This window comes from Prorops nasuta, unplaced genomic scaffold (assembly GCF_024137725.1).
Source record: "Prorops nasuta isolate Cenicafe-Biocafe unplaced genomic scaffold, Cenicafe_Pnas_1.2 PNAS00024, whole genome shotgun sequence".
In the NCBI taxonomy this organism is placed as follows: Eukaryota; Metazoa; Arthropoda; class Insecta; order Hymenoptera; family Bethylidae; genus Prorops; species Prorops nasuta.
Window position 1 is genome coordinate 490413 of NW_027116821.1, and position 11698 is coordinate 502110.

Below are 11698 nucleotides of genomic sequence, written 5' to 3' on the forward strand. Positions count from 1 at the left end.
AGTTTTATTATATATTTAAGACAGTTAATCCCCACTACTTTACATTAAATAAAATATAGCAGAAATATTATTTTCCTTTTGCATATTATAGCTAGCTGGCTTAATTATCTTCATTTTTATTTATATTGTGTTTAGCACTTTCATTCAAAAAATAATATTTGTGCATTGAAATCATACTTCATATCAAATACACAATACCTTTTAAAGCTGTCAAAAACCAAAACTTCCGGCCAATATTACGCCTTAAATTTTAATCTGATATTTTATGATTCATGAGTTCAGAGTTGCCTACTGTATATTATAAAAATTACTATAAGCGGGTGGGAAAATGTCGCCGACTCTTCTTAAGTAGCATATGTATAATATGTATAATTTTTTACCAGCCATCTGTAACAAAAAATTTGTGCACTATGCGATTATTTTATAATTATAATAAAGATAAATTTAATGTTTAATCTATATATGTAATATCTTTTTAAAATTTATTTCAAATTTTAGTTGAATCATTGGTCAGAAATATTCCAATAATACATACTATTAAAATCTTTTAATGTCATGTTTGTATAATATACCGCATAATTTATTAATATCAGATGAAATAATGATTTACGTTTAACAAAGTACCTGGCCCTAGGTCCTACAAAATTTTTTAAGAGTAGTATACTTTCTACCTCTTATATGAATATGACTGATGCGGGACGATATTCACGCATGCGCAAACTAAAATTGAAAGAGCTCCATGGGAAAGAGGCGGTTCCATGTTGCTTTTAACGATTTAACTAATATTTGTTTACCTAATGTCAAAATGCAATGTGGAGAGTGTTATGATAAATGTTCAATTAGAAATCAGATAAGTATTTTATTATAAACATTAAGGTATAATTTATTTAATTGAAAGAAGTTGATTCTTTGCTGTATATGTTTTGCAGATTGCTTTTGTAAAACCTGCTATGTACAGGAATACAAAAATTGTCAATCTGTACCAAGGTAGAGTAAGCAATGGATGGCTTTTGGAGTGGTTTAATTGTATATAATCCCAACTGAATCATTTGTGAAGTATTTGTGCATAAATTTCACAAGATCGTTAGAAGGAGTCTTGATTTTCTCATCAAATTTTCTACAATCTAACTATATCAGATAAAGATTTTGTTTTTCTCATCAAAATGTAATTTTAACATGTCAAAGTAAATGTTTTGTGATACTTTGTGTTATATTTTTTTGCAGATTTAATCTTTATTTAATTTAACGAAGGTGATTCTTTGCTCTAAGTTTGTTGTAGATTTGATTTTATAAAACTGGATTGACAGAGGAATATAAAAGATGTCAAGCTGTACCAAGACATATTAATCAATGGATAGCTTTGCAGTGGTGTTTTTACACAAATTTGCAAGCAAATCATTTGTGAGGAAATGGTATGCAAAATTAACCAATTCGTTGAAAGGAAAAATTGTTTCTCTCATCAATCTCCCTACAATCCATCCGTATCAGATAAGGCTTCTTGTTTCTTATCAAACTGTAGTTTTAACTTATCAATGTAAACGTTATATGATGCTTTTGTGTTATGTTCTCTTAGCATATTTATTATTTATTTAATTTATAAGAAGCTGATTCTTTGCTCTGTTTGTTGTAGATTTGATTTTATAAAACTGGACTTGCAGTGGCATACAAGAGATATCAAGCTGTACCAAGACATATATATATATATATATATATGGTCTCAATAAAATTAAAACAAAATTAACTTCATATATTTGTCATTTAGGAAGTAGTACAGAAATTTTCATTATTTCAATCAAAAGCTTAATCATTTTAAGGTTTTTGAATGAGACGAAGAAGATTATTGTATAATTTTATACGAGAGGAATAAAATTAAGATTTAGACTGTTTCCACCTTCATATAAATCTATAGATATATATTTTTATAGTTATGATCGATTATGTTAATATTAATATGATAAGTGTAATTTTAATTATGTAAACTTTTATTTATTAATAGGTTCTATATGATTTAAAGCACCTCTCATGATTTGTTTTATATTATAATTTTGCTTTAAATTGTGTATATCCTCCTAATAATATATACGTTATGTTTTGTATAGGTATGTTAATTTATGATTTCATAATTTTTTCCTTTATACTATTTAATTATGGTATAATGTATGATAAATAGTATATTAAACTTGTTATGTTTGTTTCATATCTATTTTGTAAAATTATTTTATATAATAAAAAACTGTTTAACCTTAATATAATTGTAATTATTTATTTTTAGTATTTTCCTTTAAACTTTAATTTTGAAATTATATATGACTGAAAAGCCCGGTTAGTTTCTCCAAAAAATCTCATAGTTCCTAGGTGGCGCTGCAATCGCGGCCCCACTTCTTAACACGGCAGTGTCAACCCCCTGACGCGGACCTACCGTTCTGCATGGTGCGCGAGAAACCGCCGGGCGCGAGCCAGGAGAAGCTGCTGGCCACTTTAAACGATAAGACGCGTTACGTAATACATTATCGCGCACTGCAACAATGTATGAGTAATGTACTCGTACTGAAGCGTATACATCGCGGTTTAAAGTTTCAGCAGTCCACCTGGCTACGCGATTACATCGAGCTGAACACGCGTTTGCGCACTGCGTCCACTAACGAATTTGAGAAGAATCTCTTCAAGTTGATGAACAACGCGGTTTTCGGTAAAACAATGGAGAACGTGAGGAATAGAGTTGACGTGACGCTCGCAACCAAGTGGGAGGGAAGATACGGGGCGGAAAGCCTGATTTCCAAACCGAATTTTCACAGTCTCGCGATTTTCAATAAGAATTTGGTCGCGATTCAATTGTCGAAATTGTCCGCGAAATTTGATAAACCCATTTACGTGGGAATGAGTGTTTTAGATATTTCAAAAATTTGCTTGTATGAATTCCACTATGACTATATGCTTCCTACATTCGGCAGTAAATGTAGAGCGATGTATACCGACACGGACAGTCTGATATACAGTGTCGAGTGCGACGACGTTTACTCGTACATGAAACGCGATCTCGCGCGATTCGACACCAGCGATTATCCTGACGATAATCAGTATGACTTGCCACGCGTCAACAAAAAGATACCTGGTCTGATGAAGGACTAGAACAATGGTCGTATCATGACCGAGTTCGTAGGACTGAGGGCAAAAATGTATACTTTCAAGGTGCAGGACTGCACGAGATATTATTAAAAAAGCCAAGGGTGTCAAAGGTTACGTTATCGATAGAAATATAACATTTGACGACTACAAGGATTGTTTGGATAATTTCACCGTACAGTCTCGCAATCAAAATTTGATTCGATCGAAGCTGCACCAAGTTTTCTCGATCAGTCAGAGAAAGGTAGCCCTCAGTCCGTACGACGACAAGCGTTTCGTTACACCCGGCACCGCGGCGACTCTACCCTGGGGACATTATAGTCTAAAAGAATAATTTATTCGTTTTATTATTGTTTTTATTTTAAGAATACATATATTTTTTTAATGACACATCTTAATAAAAGTTCTTATAAAACATTGTTCTTATTTATCCAGGAATTGTGCGTCCTGTCGAATCCCAGCCACTTAACGAACACTTTATCGCCCTTTCTGCGTAATACTCTCTCCACCAGATACACATCGGGATTGATGGTTTTCGACAGCTCGTATTCGTAAAATCCACCCAACAGTTCCGTGCCCCTGGAATCCTTGAGGAGATACGTAACGGGATTGGTCCTCTGCACTTTCGCCACCTCGAATATTTCGGTCGTCCAATTTGGCGTGTAGCCTTTGGCGAACATCTTGTATTTACTGATTCTTACGAAATCGCCGACTTTGAACTTGGCACGACCTGCGACCTTGATGTGACTGTATACTGTCTTGAGTAGCTTATCTGCATGCTCGGGTTTCACATCCACGGGACGCATTCCCGTGGTACGATGCTTTCGCGCATTGTACACATCCACCAACTCTTGCAGTATAGCGCGCCACTTGTAATTGCCGTTCAGCGTAAATCGTTTCCACATTTCCGTCTTCAACGTACGATTCCAGCGCTCGACTATCGACGCTTTCATCACGCTGTAAGTCGAGTAGTGATTTATTCCGCATTTCCTCATCAACGCCTGAAAGTCACCGTTGTAAAACTCCTTGCCGTTGTCGGTCTGTAAATTTTTCGGACATCTGCCGGTCTTTAGGATTCCCGTCATTGCCGTCGTCACTTCTCTGCCGCTCTTGGTCTTTAATGCCACCGACCAAGCGTACTTCGAGAGGGTATTGATTACAGTGAGAATGTACTGGTGACCCGTATCGGCGTAATTGCGCATATCAACAAGATCGGCCTGCCAGAGATCGTCGAAGCCACGCACGATGACTCTTCTGCGTGGAAAATTTATCCTCGCCGGTGCATGGAGTTCCTCCACCAACTGTATCTTTTCTTTGCTCATTTTTTTTTCAAATATGGACAGATTTCTATAATTTATAAGTATTGCTAAGTGTTTCACGTATCAGATCTTCCTTACTCACTTTATCATCCAATTTTTCACAAATTGTTTGCAAAATTTGGTCCATCTTTTTCTCAAATTGTTCATTATGTTTATTCAATGTTATTGTCAAATATTGTTTAAATTCGAGCAGTAAATGTTCTAAATTTGGTTCGTGAAAGTGTTTCCTACTCTCACCATCCAGTCCAATTCCAAATTTATTTATCGACATTTCAAATGCACTACTGTCACTTTTTTTTTCAAAATTCAGTCTCTTGTTGTTGCTCGTTATTCCTCTTTTTGATGGCTCGTAATGTCGAGAGTATACATTCTACGATGTATGTTAAACAAATGTAAATTTCACAACAGCAGGAATCAGACATTTAATTTTTTTTTACCTCGTACTACCGAAAGACGTTGATATTACACTGAGGTAAGAATGTAACGTGCAACTTTCTTTATACGATAAGATCCTCGTCGCGCAACTCCTCGATTATCGACTGTATCTCGTTGTGATGACTCGTATTACCGGCAGCCACCGATGCGATCAAAAGTCTCAAACGTTCGATCAATTCATTCGGATCGTTCCAATGTACGTAGTTGATTGGTCCCTTGGTGACACGCATAAGGCCTTTACCCCTTTTTTTTTATGATTTTGACGCTTTACTGACGCCTGATGTTGACGCGTCAGACGTTGACGATTTTCTTGCTGGCGCGTCAGACGTTGACGATTTTCTTGCGCCTGATGTTGATGGTAACCGATCAGGCGGTAACATAGGTTTTCCCAATAGCAATGGTTTCATAATTTCTTTATATTTTGCACCTTTATTACCCTTGGTTTGTTTTAGACTATCGTTTAACTGTTTATGCGCTTTAGTTTGATTGAGAATACTCTTGTATTGTTCCAAATCGTCGGGTTTTATAATGGCTCGATTGGGTTCTCTCATGAAAATTAGTTCATAAGTACCTATTGTACCGGTGTATAACGTCTTATCGAGTATAATATCTCCTTAATGACTTATTTCAAATTTACATCTACCAAGCGTCAGTTGATCATTTTTATAAAGAGGTCCAAAAGCACGATCAATCAAGTTATCCCTATCGGTCAGAAGTAATTTAATATACTTGCCAGGGATCGGGTGAAATCGAATATGTTGAAAGACATGTTCAAACAAGCCTGGTTCATTTTTTTCATCAATATTTAATTTTTCTAGCAAACTTTTTTTCGAATCGGGCGACGTTTGATCGGTTATAGAAGACTCGTCGTCGTCGTCGTCGGTCATGAAATCCAATGGATTCGTAATAGTTTCACTACTACTACTAAGATTCTTTGCTCGTTTATACGGTGTCGATGTGAAGTAGGCTCCCCTCTTCAATTTATCGTTGACAAACGAATTATTATTATTATTTGTGTTATCCTCCGTTTGAGAAACGAGTTTCTTCAATGGATCGACTATCGGCTTGAATGTCTCGTTCAAACTGTTCTCCATTATCGCCTTCTCCGATTTCAAGGCACGATGTTTGTCGCGAATGACCTCGCTCGTCTTGGCGATCCTCTTCAGAAGCGATTTTTCATCCATCGCGATGCTGTATACAACAGCTTTCCTCGAATTGAACGGTTTTTAACCGACCTGTTGCGATGCTGTATGCAACAGCTTTCCCCGAACCGACACGGGTTTTAACCGACCTGACACGGTGATCCGAACGGCCTGCACTCCACTATCAAACTAACACTCAATGCCGTGATCGTGAAACCTTACCGGCCTGACACTCGCAAGGCCGTTCACTCGATCGTGGCGTAATCGTTGAAACCTTTGCGATATCGACCGTTCTTCAGAGAGCTATCCTCGTCTATTACTAAGAAACCGTAATCACGACTCCAACAGGTCGAACACAATGTGAGAAATTTCTCATACGACATATCACTGTTGACGTGATCGTTGAAAATATGCTTCAGATTAGTTCCATCCTGCTTAAATATTATTAGCAAGTTTGCGTTATCTCGTATCAGATGCTTTGGTATTTTCGCATAAGTCTGACAGAGGTAGAAGCAATCGATGTTGGAATGTCTACCCAAGCAAAAGTAGTCCCTTATATTGTCCTGCTTGTCGTTGGCCACATCGTCGAATATGAAAATGGAATTCGGCTTTGCATCCGCGACGTTCACAACCTCGCAATTGTTTGAAAATGGAAAGTAACCAATTTCCTCCGTGTCCTGCAGAAGCTGCTCCAGATATCGATACTTCGGTTGCTGCAGCGACTTCGAGTAGACGTACAGGTTCTCGAATCTCACACCGTGCGGACTCTCTATGAGGCTCAGCAACACGTTTGTCTTACCGCAATTCGACGGTCCGCAAACTATGCAGCGTATTGTAGATGGTAATAGCGATCCGTGGCGTTTTCTTATTTGCGTGGTAGCATCGTGAGCATCCAAATTTGTCACGCGAATAGTCGGCACGTGCTTCACGAAATGCATCCTCGCTATTAACCTTCGGGAACAGCTGTATCGTTCATTTATATTTCACGATTTACGGAACTATTCGGTCAGTTGCCATTACGATGGCGTTCATGCTAGTCGTCGTCGATTCCCTGCAGAACTTGACGAATCATCAGCTCGAACACATACCGAAGATCGTATTGCTGGAGTACTTTCCAGACAGTATCGCGAGTGCGTGGGAAAGATTACCTCGGCACATTCGCGCGGACTCTGATGTGCAGCAATATCAATATTGCTTGCAACACTACAATCTACCTAATACCACTCACCACGACGGACCACCGAGACGGATGAAAGACTGTTACGTTTGTCAGCAAGAGAAGCAGTTGCTCTAAATGTCTGGATCGTTCTTCAATAAAGTCTTGACAAAATTGCCATTTGAGCTGCACGTGCCCGGTTACAATTATTGCGGGCCCGGTACTCGACTTCGCGAAAGATTGGAGCGCGGCGATCGTGGTATAAATCCGCTGGACGAGGCCTGCCTCGATCACGACTTAGCATATTGGCACAACGAGAATCTACCGGAGCGTCATCAGGCAGATAAAGTGCTAGCGAGGAGAGCGCGTGAACGTATTACCGCAAGAGACGCCACCTTGGGTGAACGCGCGGTCGCCACAGCCGTATGGGCATCGATGAATGCTAAGCGTAAACTTGGCTTGGGATTACATAATATTGTCGCGATGAAGAAAGCAGTAGCGGCTAAAAAAAAAGAACAACAACAACAACAAGAAAAAAATTGGTACTACTACGAGGAAGAGAAGAATTCGAGTGCCGAGGAAACGGGGCGGTATAATACCTATACTCCCACTGCTAGGTGCAGTCGGAGCACTGGCAGGTGGAGCATCGGGTATAGCGACGGCTGTAAACCATGCAAAAGCTGAGAGAGAACGATTGCGGGAAATGCAACGTCACAATCGCGCGATGGAAGCGTCGCGCGAGAGAGGCCGAGGTGTTTATCTGAGACCGTACAAGCGAGTCGTCGGAGAGGGAAACCGTGGAGGTGGAAAAAAAAAACAACAAAAAAAAACGGTCGAATAAGGGGAAGAAAATGAATAAGGGGAAATTTCGTCGCAATGTAGAAGCTCTCCTTCCGGATTCTGGTGCTACTAGTAACATACAATTGGCACGCATCTGCCGACGCATACCATACTTCCGTGGAGTCTTTATGCGCACATCTCTGCCGCTCGACGGGCCGCGGTGCAACGAGTGCGCGATCGTGAATCTCGACGATCAATGCGGCCCTGGTACCCACTGGGTAGCCTACGTCAAGCGTAACGACATCGTCGTATATTTCGATTCCTTTGGAAATTTGAAACCGCCGAAAGGATGTGTGCGTTACTTTGGTCCTAACGTTACAATCTACTACAATCATGATCGATATCAATCGTACGATAAAAGCAATTGCGGTCAGTTGTGCGTGAAATTCCTGCGAGAACAGATACTTTGAAAAAAAAAAAAAAAAAAAATGTCTTTCACCGTGACATTATCGGATCGTAAATCAGTATTAAATTCAGATTTCTTTCCCCCGATCAATCTGCAAGACGATCGGTACGAGATCGGTCTCGTGGACATGCAAACGTACAACTCGATAGCCAATGTGGACGAGACGAATAATAAGTTCTACTACGATAACGATAAGGTACTGACGATACCCAGAGGCTGTTACGAATTGAGTGCGATAAATGAGTATTTGCAGGCTCAAATTTCTGCGAGACACGAAATTCAAGACGACATTGGCAGCGTTATTCTTCTACGAGCGAATAACAATACACTGAAGAGTGAAATATTCTGTAAATATTCGATTGACTTTGGAAAACCTAATAACATTGGCTCACTACTGGACTCCTCGTCGAATCGCGTGATCGAACCGAACGCCCAGGCTGAATCCGACGAAACCGTGAACATTGTGAAAACAAATATTCTACGCATCGAGTGCAACATTGCGGGTGGTGCGTACACCAACGGTAGACCCCGACACATTATTCACGAGTTCTTTCCCAGCGTACCACCGGGCTATAAAATCTCGGAGACACCGAAAACCGTCATTTATCTACCGGTCATCGTCAGAGTAATCAACCGTCTCACGTTACGTATCCTCGATCAGGACGATCGTCTCGTAGACTTTGGACGTGAAGAAATTACCATAAGATTGCACATTAAGAAATGTTAATTTACAAAAGTAGCGAGGATTATAAAGCGGTGAAACTGGATGAAACGTTCGCTAGTCGTTCGTCCTACGTGGAGTCGAATACACCGGTTCATCGGAGTGAAAATCGCGACAAGAGGAGCTTCTTGCTAACGAGAAGAAATATAGAATTTTTACAATCATTGGGATTCACCGTGAAGAGATTGGGCGAAGGTACATAGTGAAACAATGGCAGATCCCTTGAACGTCACCGCACCGCTGACCTACGACAATCGCATCACCAAAATGGAGATGCATGCCTACAATCCGTATGCGAACGCCTCGTTGGCGAACAGCGACGAGATTCGCATTCCCATACAGCAGCAAGATTTGATACTCCTGCCGTGCGAGAGTTATCTCTACGTCGAGGGTCAGCTGGTGGAGGGCACGCGTGATGCGAGCGCCAACAACGAGGATATAGTTACGCTCGACTGCAATTCCGCGGCTTTTCTCTTCGACGAGATCCGTTATGAATTGAACGGTATCGAGATCGACCGATGCAGAAACGTCGGTATTACCAGCACTCTGAAGAATCTCGTTTCCCTGAGCACCGAGGAGAGCGCCAGTCTACGTCATTCCGGATGGTTCGTCGCAACGGGCAAAGACCGGCTGAAAAAGGAGGCGGCTGTTAAGAATTTCAACTTTTGCATGCCCCTGAAAATGCTGCTGGGATTCTGCGAGGATTATCGGCGAGTCGTCGTTAACGCGCGTCACGAGCTCGTTCTCATTCGCGCGCGCGACGATACAAACGCCATTTACTCATCGGTGAAAATCACCGATTCGTCGATCAAGCTGCTACGAGTGCAATGGAGAATACCCCATGTGACCCTGAACGAAATTACGAAACTCCAATTTCTCAGTATCGTCGAGCAGGACAAGAGTCTGTCACTCGCTTTTCGCGCCTGGGAACTTTACGAGTATCCGCTTCTGCCCAAGTCGCAGTGACACACGTGGTCCGTGAAAGCGTCCACGCAATTGGAGAAGCCGCGATACGTCATTCTGGCGTTCAGAACGAACAAGAAGAGTAATCAGCACGAGGATGTGCTCAAATTCAGTCATTGCAAAGTACTCGATGTCAAACTCTATCTAAATTCCGAATCTTATCCGTACGATCGTCTCGACACTGATTTCACGAAATCCCGCTACTCCGTCCTCTACGACATGTATGTAAAGTTTTTCACCTCCTATTACGCTGGTGAGAAACTCGGGAGACCCATGCTCGACTATACGGACTTTTTGACGTACGGGCCGCTCTTCGTCATCGACTGCTCGCATCAGAACGAGTCCATAAAAACCGGCACGGTCGACGTCAAACTCGAGATCGAGTGTATGGAAATCATTCCGGATAATACTACAGCCTATTGTCTAATTATACACGATAAAATTGTACAATATAATCCTCTTACGAATATTGTTAGAAATGTAAGTTAAAAAAAATAAGAAAACAATTTTTATTAAATAAATATATAATAAACAACAAATTTATTCATTATTTTTTTGATACAAAATACCTATCAAACTTTAGACTTAAATTCCACGTTGTGATATTTTCCTCCTTTATATAACATTATTAAATTATTGGCTGCTGCAGCCTTTTGTAGGTGCTGCAACTGCTCCGTAACTTCCGCCAATTTTGCCATTCTCCCTGGCAAGAATACCCAATCGGTTGTTGACAGCTTTACAATGATTTTCATTCCATATTTTGTCATAATTTTGTCCACTTCGGAAATATCGTACTCTTGATTTTCCGTCAAGCTATTTAATTTCACAAAATTTTTTGGAATGACGCTTCCCAATTCATTGATTTTATTGAAATTCATTTTTATTTCTATGAAAAAACATGATTAGTCTCATTAAAGTTAAAAACTCAATTAAATAATGCATGTACTAATCGAATGAAAAAAGAAATATCCTTACCTTTTTTTTTATGTAACAAACAAGTTTCTTTTTAATGAGTTTAATTACACACTTATTTTTTTCTTAATACGTCAAGCATCCGTGGTACTGCTATGCAGCTCTCGTTTAACAGGCTGACTTTTTATACGAACGATATTATCGTATATTAAGCGAATTTAATTTCAATGTTTGGAAGGGGTAATTTTTTTTTTTTTTACTTGCGATGAATTTCCATTGTGATTGTAACCTATAGGTTAAAGACAATAGGAAAAAAAATATCTCTATACGGAGATTATTCGAAGGGTATGGTTCTTCTTATTTTGATTAACCCATTAACGTCCAAAATGTCAAAATTTCTTGCACGTTTTCAAAGTGATTTTTTCCTATGTAATTGGCGTTGAAAAAATTCTTGAACCACATATTCTGATGTAAAATTGCATGCTCTTTCAGAATCCGTTGCCAGAATCATGATAAATCTCACAGGAAAAGAGATATGCTCGATTGAAACATAAAAAACACCTAAATTTTCGAAAAAAAAAAATTTTTAGGATTTTTTTTCGAAGTGTTACGGTGAAGATATCACCTTGCGACCGTGATCAAAGGTGATCATGGGAGTTGAAGTTTAACAGGGAATTTTTT